Below are 8,692 nucleotides of genomic sequence, written 5' to 3'. Positions count from 1 at the left end.
GTTTGTGCCCAATCTTCATGCAGATACTTTTGGTTCAGCAGATACCATCTGAGCTCCCAGGGAGAAGTGTTTCCATATGATGTCTCAAATGGACCTTAGTTTTAGCTATCCCTCCCCATGTTTCCTCCCTAGCCCCCCCCTTCTCTCCCATTCCCTATAGAATCCTCCCACCTCCTACCTCCATAGCTATGTATTCTATTTGCCCTTCCTAGGGAGACACATCCCTCCCCCAGTCCCTTTCTCTACCCAACCTCTATGTTATATGGATTATAGCTTGCTTATCAATGACATAACAGCTAACATCCACATATAAGCAAGTACATACCACATTTGTCTTTCTGTGTCTGAGTTACCCCACTCAGGATGATTTTTTCCCCTAGTTCCACCCATTTACCTGAAAATTTCATGATTTATTTTTTTAATGACTGAGAAATATCCCATTGTATAAATATAACACATTTTCTTTATCCATTCATCTCTTGACAGACATTTAGGTTTTTTTTTTTCCAGTTGGAAGAAAGGATCTTATTTGAGAAGATGCCCCTGTAGGATTGGAATGGGGATTTTCTTTTCATTTCTTTTTAAGTTAATTTTCTTTTTAAAAAAATTCTCTTTTATGAAATTTTTCCATACAGTATATTTTGATCATACTCTTTCCCTTCCCCAACTCCTCCCAGATTAACTCATCCCACTTCCATACCTACCCAAATTCATATTCTCTACCTCTCCTTCTCTTTCTATCTCAGTCTCTCAATAGCAACAGCAAAAATCCAAAAATAGAACAAACAAACAGGAATCCAATAAGATAAAACAAAACAAAGAACCAAGCAACAACAATAAGATCAACAACAGAAACCCAAACAAAAACAAAAAGCACAGAAAAACACGAATGTGTTTTGTGGTGACCAATTAATTACTCCTAGGCATTGGGCCCGGTCTAAAGAATGACTGAGGTGCCTAGTGACACTCTGTTGGAGAAAACCGATTCTCCCTTTCCTAGCAGGTATCAATTGCAAATATCTTGTTGGTTAGGGGTGGGACTTTTTGTTAACTTCCTCTTCTCCATGCTGGGATTTTGTCTGGTTTAAACCTGTGCAGGTATTCTATGTGTTGTCAGAATCTCTGAGTAGAGCATTTTCTGTTTTCATTTTTAAAAGATTTATTTATCTATTTTATGTGTAAAAGTGCTCTATCTGCATAGACAACTTTATGCCAGAAGAGAGCATCAGAACCCACTAGAGATGGTTGTGAGCCACCATGTGGTTGCTGGGAATTGAACTCAGGACCTCTGAAAGAGCAGCCAGTGCACTTAACCAGTGAGCCATCTCTCCAGCCCCTTAGGGCATTTTCTTGATTGGTGATTAATGTGGGAGAGCCCCACCCATTGTGAGTAGGTGATCCAGGGATGTATAAGAAAACAAACCGAGGAAGCTAGGATGAGCAAGCGGTAAGCAGCACCCCTCCATGGCCTCTGCATCAGCTCCTGCCCTGACTTCCCTCAGAGAAGTTTGATCCAAGACTTGTAAGCTGAAATAAATCTTATCCTCCCCAAGGTGATTTTCATCAATGGTGTTTTATCACAGAAATAGAAGCCCTTGCTAAGACAATGCCTGTGAGAGCCTTTGCAGTTAGGATCCAACTTCAAGCCTGTCCTTTCCTCCCTTCTATTCCTCCCCCATTCATTCTCTTTTCCTTCCTTCTACTGATCTTTAGGGAGCCTTTACTGAACTCTAAGCTCTTCAGCAAGAATCAAGGACTGAGTCATCACTGAGTCCCAGGACTCGTATTGGCATGCAACACATAATGGATGCATCATTACCTAGGTTGAATGGCACTGGATGTGAGCCCAGACCCATAGTAGGTGCTGAGGAGGCAGAAATGAGAGAATATGAAGCTATGTATTTCATAAGCTCTAAAGGTTCTCCAGGAAGCAGCTGTGCTAATAACAAGCATAGGTGATAATTATTAGATACTTTCCATAGGCCTGGTCTGAATTGAGCCTAATTATTTTTTTAATGTGCGTGTGTGTGTACATGGGTAGGCAGGCCAGAGTTGACCTTGGGTGTCTCTCTTTATTGCTCTTCACTTTATTTTTGGGTTCTCTCCCTGCACCTGGAGCTCGCTTAATGGGCATGACTAGCCGGTTAGGAGCTCAGAAGATCCTCCTGTCTCTGCGTTCCCAGCACTAGGATTGCAAGCATGCAACACCACGCCCAGCTTTCACTTGAGTGATGAACATCTGAACTCAGGTCCTCGTGTTTGCACAGAAAGCCCTTTACAAACCAACTCTTCTCCCAAGCCCCAAGCCTGACCAATCTTGAGAGTGAATAGGAGGAGACACAGCACTGGGGTCTTCATCATATCAGACATGACTTCTGCTAAGAGTCAGAAACCTCACATAGCTGCCATGATTATAGGCAGCTTGCAGGTGTTGGAGAAGCATTGTGTCCAGTGTCGGGGTCCAGCCACAACGGGGTTCTTCAATACCTGAAGCATCAACCCTGAGTTAAGTATTCTGTTGTTTAGGCAGGGCATGCAGCAATTACACCTTAGGCCAAACATCCTGTAGGCGTCACTCCCTGGGTCAAACTTCCAGCATATCCTTGAAGGAGTAGGAATAATCATGACCTCTCTGACCTTGGGTCAAGGTGGATGGGATCCATCTCTGTGGGCCATCTTAATACCCAAAACACCAAGTAACCACCCAGTAAGTCAAGATACCTTGTTAGTGGCCACACCTTAAGTCAAATTCTCGTCTATAACCTTGAAGGAGCAAGAATAGGCCAGAACTCTCTGACCTTTAGTTAAGGTGGAACGGACCCACTTCTGTGGGCTCTCACAGTCCAGAGCACTCAAGAGAGTGTCCAGCTAGTTTACAGAAAAAAGCAAAAACTATGAAACCAGCCGTTCCAGATCTTTTTTTTTTCCTCTCTTGCCACTTCTGACTAATTCAGTGAAGCCAGACATTTCTGACATGACATTAAGAATCTAGAACTGTTCTCTTCACCTCGAGAGACTTACAGAATGGCCATGTATCAACCTACATGCATGAGTTGAAGTGAAATCTTCAATAGTCTAAAGCAAGGAACATTTTGAGATGGCCTAAAACAAAACAAACAACAAAAACAAAACCAACCTTTCTATTTAAGGAAATAATCAACTGAACTTGATGGAGTACTTTGCTTCTTGGCCTTGAATGAGGCTGCATTTGTGCTGGGAAGTAGGGAGACAGGTAGTCTCCAAATTCCTGCAAAAACGGAGTCCCAACTGTTACTGATGGGGAAAGGAGGCCAGCAGAAACTTTCCACCTGCTTGTGTCTTGAGCCTTCCTTATCCTGACCCTCATCTTCTGTCTGTACTCTTGGCAAAGACTGCCATTTGTCCTCCATCCGCTCTTCCTTGCTTATTTACTTTTACCAGTGTTAAGCTGTTTTTCTGACTGCTGCCTGATCAGAAGCTTTGGGTAAAGGACTCATGGCAATGTCTACTAGTGAACCGAACCACGGTGAAAAGGGGCTCTGGTGGTACTAGAGAGAACTTGGCACTGGTGTTAAAGGCAGGGAGGTGCTGATGTTCAAATGCTGGCAGCCAGAAAAGGGCATCTCCGGCTCTCAGCTCTTGAACCCAATGTTCCTTTCTCCTAAATACTCTCAGGATAAACTTGGATTTAAATATATTTTTGTTGATGTTGTTTGTCGATATGTAACTCTCCTATCAAAAAAAGGATCAGTTTGCTTAGTTAGGATGGGTGCACTAGAATCACCTTGGATGAAACAATAATATTCTCCCCAGACTCTACCCCAAAGGAACTGAATTAGGGTTTTCAGGACTCAGGTGCTTTTCAAGGGCTCCCAGGTGAGGCTTTCAGTATTTGGGGTTGAAAACTGTGCAGTGGGTTTTTGGTTAAGACTATTGAAAGTTTGGGGTTCTCTTTATTAACATAAATGGAGGAGTGAAAATTTAACAGTGACATTTTCTGTCCAGTGTGGTATTTTCTTACCTTTTCTGGCTTAAACCACATTCACAATTATATATAAGATCAAGAATTACCTTCTGAACTTTAAAATCATTGCAATTCTCTGCATGGTATTGTGAAGTATAGATAGACCAAAGGATGAAAAGCCAAGTTGATTTTCTTTCTTTCTTTCTTTCTTTCTTTCTTTCTTTCTATCATCTATCTATCTATCTATCTATCTATCTATCATCCATTCATCTACTTTTATCCCTCTGTTGATCTGTCATCTGTTTATATCCATCCTGGGGATGGAGCCCAGGGTCTTCTGTATGTTAAGCACTCTACCACAGAGTCCAGCAGTTAGCTTTTTAAATAGTCTCTTGTAGTCCTAGAGACTGTTACATTTATAAAATATACACTCTGATAAGAAGATTATGAGTTACAAGATGCATGCAGATCATTTTCAGGGCCAATACTCATACTATTTTATGCCCCTCATTAACCCTCTTGTGTTGTAAAATGAGTGTTCCTCATTCTTTGTGCCTGTAGTCATCAGTCCACAGAAGCAGGAATGACATCATCTATGACTAAGAAGAAAAACAATCTAAAACTATTATGATCAAAACCATATGGCGATTAGCAGTGCTCAGCTGAGTAAAACATGAGTCATGAACACATCTGATCTCTACTTACTGTATTGCTTGCTCACTTTATCTTAAACAGAAACACTGATGCTTTATGTACTAAAGAAAAAAATTTATAATTACTTCATGTCTAAAATTAGGAGCACAAAGAAAAATAAAAACCCCAATGAATTGCCTTTAAGAACCTGTTTGGAGAAAAGTTTTGACTCTTTGGTGACCCAGCATCACTGCAATTCTATGGCATCAGTTACAGCATCTTCTGCTAGCAACTTGGATGGAATCTCTCTTCTGATCTCTTATCAATGGCCATCCCATCACAGAAGCATTCTCCCCTTGGGAGCTAAGGTCTAGAGTCTGTAACTGAGGGAAATGTTTAATATGTGTCTTTCTGTTCCTGGTTTAACACACTCTACAGTCCCATGCCCTTTACGGGAACTGACATGATTTCTGTCATTCTCATGGCTGAATAGCACTCCACTGCATATATAACCAAGTTTATTTTATTTGTATATCTGTTGGTGGACACACAGGCTGATTCCATAACTTGGCTATTGTGAGGAGTTCCACAAGAAACATTTATGTGCCGGTATCTCTAATGTATGCTAACTTTGATTTCTTTAGGCTCACACCAGGCTTGGTATAGCCTGATCATATGTCTTGCTATGTAGCCCAGGCTGGCTATGATTTATGATGCTCTTTACTATTCCTGAGTCGTGGGATTACAGGCATGAACTACCCAAATGTAATTTGTTGTTGCTGTTGTTGTTTTCAAAGCAGGGTTTCTCTGTGCATCTTTTGGCTGTTCTGAAACTCACTTTGTAGACTAGACTGGCCTCAAACTCATAGAGATCTGCTTGCCTTTGCCTCCCAAGTGCTGGGATTAAAGGCATGCACCACCACACCTGGCTACTTTCCTTCCTTCCTTCCTTCCTTCCTTCTATTCTTTCTTCATCCATCCCTCATTTACTCCACACTTCCCTCTGTACAAACCGAGGGATTTGCCACCAGACGTATAAAGCAATAAAATGACCACTCCAAGGTGTGGTTGAGTGGAGGTTTTTTAAATTGTAGATATGAGGGAGAGAACATCCAGAGGTATCTGACAGAGTCCAGAGCAGAGAGCGAAAGTAACAGGCTGAAAATGGCCAGCAAAGTGGACTTGGCCATGAGGGGAGAGAGGGGGAAGAATGAATGAGAGAGGAGGGAAGAGCATGAGAGGAAGACAAATAAAGGACCAAGAGAGGACACACATATACACACACACATACACATACACAGAGAGAGACACACACACAGAGACACAGACACAGAGAGAGAGGGGGGAGGAAGGGAGGGAGAGAAGGAAGGAGAGAGGGAGAGGGAGAGGGAGAGAAAAAGAGAGAGGGGGGGAAATAGAGAGGGGGAGAGAAAGATAGAGGGGGAGGAATAGAGAAGGGGGGAGGGATAGAGAGAGGGGGAGGGATAGAGAGAGCTGAATAAATAGCATATTTAGTATAGGGAGAAATGAGTGGCAGAGGGTGAGGAGGCTCCTGAGCTGAAAAGGTTTAGGGTAGGGGGTTGGGTGAGAAGAGCTGATATACTCCAGGATGCCACAATGAACTCTGAAATGTGTAGCAGGTACTTGTGGTACTGAGGGACCTTGGAGGCCAGCATTTGCATTAGTATCTAATAGGTACCGCAGAGACCCATTTGTCCCTTCTGCCAGTGATAAGGGAAATGGCTCCTTCGGTGGAGGGAAACCAGCTTCATAAGTTCCTGAGGAGTGTCTAATTGCCAGACTGTAGGGAAATGGAGTTTGCTTTGGCACCGACACCTTCCTTCCTCCTTTTTCATTTCATAGATGGCTTCCTGATGCTGTTATCTTGGGACTGTTAGGGCAGATGGATTCTAAGGCATTGCTCAGGACTGAGGATGGCACAGCAGAAAATTGGGTATGACCTGATCTCTAGTGATGTCATTGATCCATCTAACTTAATAAGCCTGAAGATACCCAACTCTACAGTATTACTTTATGAGATGATAATGTGTCCTTATTGCTTAAGCAATTCGTATTGCACCTTCAGCATATGTAGCTAAAATCACCCTAAGTTATAAAAGCATGCATTAGATTGGAAGACTGAAGCTCAAGTAGGCAAAATAAATCCCCCAGTGTCATTAAACAAGGAATTAAGCAACTTCTATGTCTCTCCAGTGTAAACATTCAACTATTATCAGGCAGTTTGGCTTGAAGGGGCTCTTTTGCTTCTCTGAGCCTTGACTTCCTTATCTGCCTCTCACCGGGAGTGCTAAGGACCTGTGAGATAGTGGCTTCTAGATGCTGTCTTCACACTGTACCCATGAAATCTCAGCAGTTTGGTTGTTTGCACAGTGACATGCCAGTCAATAAGCCAACATAGATGAGAGAACACTTCTAAAGGCCCTGCCCCTCGGTGAATGGCTGTCAAGAGCTGCTTTGAGGGAGGGAGATTCCATTTTCTTCAGGGAACCTGAAGAGCCCCTTCATGTTTCTGTTCTTAGGAATCTTTGACTTCTTCCTAATTGTGGGATGCAGGGCATAGCCCTCCCATTTTATGAAAGCCCGGCATGTTAGATGGATCTTTGTCATCTGATTTTACCTGGGGATGTGTAAAGAAATCTCCATTCATCCCACAGAGCCCTCATAGAGCAAAGAAAGCATTCCATCCAAGTCTAGCTTGGTGAAGCAGTGAGGGTACTGGGGTTACTTACCGGGGCATGTGGGAGGGGTTACTTAAGGGGGCGTGAGTGACTTATGAGCAGCAGAGTCCTTGAAAAGTCCCACCCCACTGTATCATGGGTGACAGCTCACAAAAAGAGTCCCAACACTAGTCAATCTTCTGCGTCTTCCTTTCAAGTCAGCCGGGACAGGATTACACGCAGCTGAGGGGTGATGAGAGATTGTGTATCTCAGGTGAGGTTCTGCTGATTCCCCTCCTTTACCAGCCTCCTTACTCCAGACAGAGCTGTCTCTATTGTCTGCTTGTTCTGCTGCCGTAACCACGAACCGGGGCCTTCTGTAGGTCACCGCGACTCTAAGGATGGCCGTGGCAGTAAATAGCTGCCCTGCAACAATTTCACGGATGCAAATCTTCTGCTCAGATGTTTCTTCTACCCACAAGTGCTTTATTTATATTCATCTGAATTAACGCATCTCAGATTAATCCGATGAGCTCTTCACACTGTATCTATTCTTGTAAGGAGGAAATACTGCCCCCTGCAGGATGGAAGTGATCCAATGGAGCCAAGATGCCAGCAGTTGGTTGCTGACCACCCTTGGGAACAGTGCCATACTGGAGACTTGTGGGTCCCTGTTCCTAGCAGATTAGACAGGTTGGCCTTGAACACTGGTAGTTAATGTTACCAAGCTTGTGTGTGTGTGTGTGTGTGTGTGTGTGTGTGTGTGTGTGTGTGTGTGTATGCATGCATGCATGTGTGTGTATAAGGGTGGGGAGGGAGAGGTTGGTAAAAGGACAGGGGATTATGGAGGCAAAAAGCAGAATGAGAAAATTGTCCCAGGAACTCAACCAAAAACATAAACTTTGCATAAAAACGTTTTTTAAAGTAACAGTTTCTTTTACATAAAAGTTACAAAAATGACAGACTTCTGATAAGTCTCTCACTCAATTTCTTTTAATGGTAGAATCTAGTACCATTTTGTTTTTGTCAAACCCAAGAGTCTGATTTTGGTACATATTGCAGGTCGGCCTCTCTTGCCTCATTTTCTTTAAATTACTTTTAAAGTTTAGATGGCTGATAAGAACAGTGGCCTGAGTTTCTCAAGGCCACTTTAGTACCATCTAGAACATCCTAGAGGTAGTTCTTGGCAGCTGCTTGCTGCTCAATTTTGAAATATGGGGACATTATTTCTTTTTTTATTTTTTAATTTATTTGTTTATTAAAGATTTCTGTCTCTTCCCCGCCACCGCCTCCCATTTCCCTCCCCCTTCCCCAATCACGTCCCCCTCCCTCCTCAGCCCGAAGAGCAATCAGGGTTCCCTGCCCTGTGGAAAGTCCAAGGAACCCCCACCTCCATCCAGCTCTAGTAAGGTGAGCATCCAAACTGCCTAGGCTCCTA

Source organism: Microtus oregoni, unplaced genomic scaffold (genome assembly GCF_018167655.1).
Source record: "Microtus oregoni isolate MIOR12 unplaced genomic scaffold, Mior012 000022F_ref0000154, whole genome shotgun sequence".
In the NCBI taxonomy this organism is placed as follows: Eukaryota; Metazoa; Chordata; class Mammalia; order Rodentia; family Cricetidae; genus Microtus; species Microtus oregoni.
The sequence above is the reverse complement of the archived record's forward strand: the minus strand, read 5'-3'. Positions refer to the sequence as shown.